Source organism: Hypanus sabinus, unplaced genomic scaffold (genome assembly GCF_030144855.1).
Source record: "Hypanus sabinus isolate sHypSab1 unplaced genomic scaffold, sHypSab1.hap1 scaffold_1277, whole genome shotgun sequence".
Lineage (NCBI taxonomy): Eukaryota > Metazoa > Chordata > Chondrichthyes > Myliobatiformes > Dasyatidae > Hypanus > Hypanus sabinus.
The window spans coordinates 108613-110946 of record NW_026779343.1 but is presented as its reverse complement, the minus strand read 5'-3'; positions in this window follow the sequence as shown (position 1 = coordinate 110946).

Sequence of the window (2334 nt, the reverse complement as noted above, 5' to 3'; positions counted from 1 at the left end):
GACAATAGTGAGAGCAGTCACTGCAGAGTAGATTCACAGGAATGATCCCAGTTAATGTCTGAACGGCTCAGCAGTTTAGAAGAACGGAGGTGGTGGGGAATCATTGAACTCTGTCAAATATTGAAAGGCAAAAACAGAGCGGATGTGGAGAGGATGTTTCCTGTAGTGGGGGAGTCTAGGACCAGAGGACACAGATAGAGTGGATGTGGAGAGGATGTTTCCTGTAGTGGGGGAGTCTAGGACCAGAGGACACAGATAGAGTGGATGTGGAGAGGATGTTTCCTGTAGTGGGGGAGTCTAGGACCAGAGGACACAGATAGAGTGGATGTGGAGAGGATGTTTCCTGTAGTGGGGGAGTCTAGGACCAGAGGACACAGATAGAGTGGATGTGGAGAGGATGTTTCCTGTAGTGGGGGAGTCTAGGACCAGAGGACACAGATAGAGTGGATGTGGAGAGGATGTTTCCTGTAGTGGGGGAGTCTAGGACCAGAGGACACAGATAGAGTGGATGTGGAGAGGATGTTTCCTGTAGTGGGGGAGTCTAGGACCAGAGGACACAGATAGAGTGGATGTGGAGACGATGGTTCCTGCAGTGGAGAGTCTAGGATCAGAGGACACAGATAGAGTGGATGTGGAGAGGATGTTTCCTATAGTGGGGGAGTCTAGGACAAGAGGACACAGATAGAGTGGATGTGGAGAGGATGTTTCCTGTAGTGGGGGAGTCTAGGACAAGAGGACACAGATAGAGTGGATGTGGAGAGGATGTTTCCTGTAGTGCGGGAGTCTAGGACCAGAGGGCACAGATAGAGTGGATGTGGAGAGGATGATTCCTGTCGGGGGGCGTCTACAACCAGAGGACACAGATAGAGTGGATGTGGAGAAGAAGTTTCCTGTCGGGGGGGAGTCCAGGACCACAGGAGAGAGATAGAGTGGATGTGGAGAGTATGTTTCCTGTAGCGGGGGTGTCTGGGAACAGAGGATACAGATCGAGTGGATGTGAAGAGGATGTTTACTGTCGTGGGACATATAGGACCAGAGGACACAGATAGAGTGGATGTGGAGAGGATATTTCCTATAGTGGGGGAGACTGGAACAGCTGACACAGAAAGAGTGGATGCGGAGAGGATATTTCCTATAGTGGGGGAGTCTAGGACCAGAGGACACAAATAGAGTGGACGTTTGGAGAATGTTTCCTGTATTGGGGGTGCCTGGGACCAGAGGACACAGATAGAGTGGATGTGGAGAGGATGTTTCCTGTAGTGGGGGAGTCTAGGACCAGAGGACACAGATAGAGTGGATGTGGAGAGAATGTTTCCTGTATTGAGGGTGCCTAGTACCAGAGGACACAGATAGAGTGGATGTGGAGACGATGTTTCCTGTAGTGGGGGAGTCTAGGACCAGAGGACACAGAAAGAGTGGATCTGGAGAGGATGTTTCCTGTCGGGGGGCATCTAGAACCAGAGGACACAGATAGAGTGGATGTGGAGAGGATGTCTCCCGTAGTGGGGGAGTCTAGGAACAGCTGACACAGATAGAGTGGATGTGGAGAGGATGTTTCCTGTAGTGGGGGAGTCCAGGACCAGAGGGCACAGATAGAGTGGATGTGGAGTAGATGTTTCCTGTACTGGGGGAGTATAGGACCAGAGGACACAGACAGCGGGCATGAGGAGAGTATGTTTCCTGTAGTAGGGGAGTCTACGACCGGAGGACACAGATAGAGTGGATGTGGAGAGGATGTTTCCTGTAGTGGGGGTTTCTGGGAATAGAGGATACAGATAGAGTGGATGTGGAGAGGATGTTTACTGTAGTGGGACATATAGGACCAGAGGACACAGATAGAGTGGATGTGGAGAGGATGTTTCCTGTTGTGGGGGAGTCTAGGACGAGACACAGATAGAGTGGATGTGGAGAGGATGTTTCCTGTAGTGGGGGAGTCTAGGACCAGAGGACACAGATAGAGTGGATGTGGAGAGAATGTTTCCTGTATTGAGGGTGCCTAGTACCAGAGGACACAGATAGAGTGGATGTGGAGACGATGTTTCCTGTAGTGGGGGAGTCTAGGACCAGAGGACACAGAAAGAGTGGATCTGGAGAGGATGTTTCCTGTCGGGGGGCATCTAGAACCAGAGGACACAGATAGAGTGGATGTGGAGAGGATGTCTCCCGTAGTGGGGGAGTCTAGGAACAGCTGACACAGATAGAGTGGATGTGGAGAGGATGTTTCCTGTAGTGGGGGAGTCCAGGACCAGAGGGCACAGATAGAGTGGATGTGGAGTGGATGTTTCCTGTACTGGGGGAGTATAGGACCAGAGGACACAGACAGCGGGCATGAGG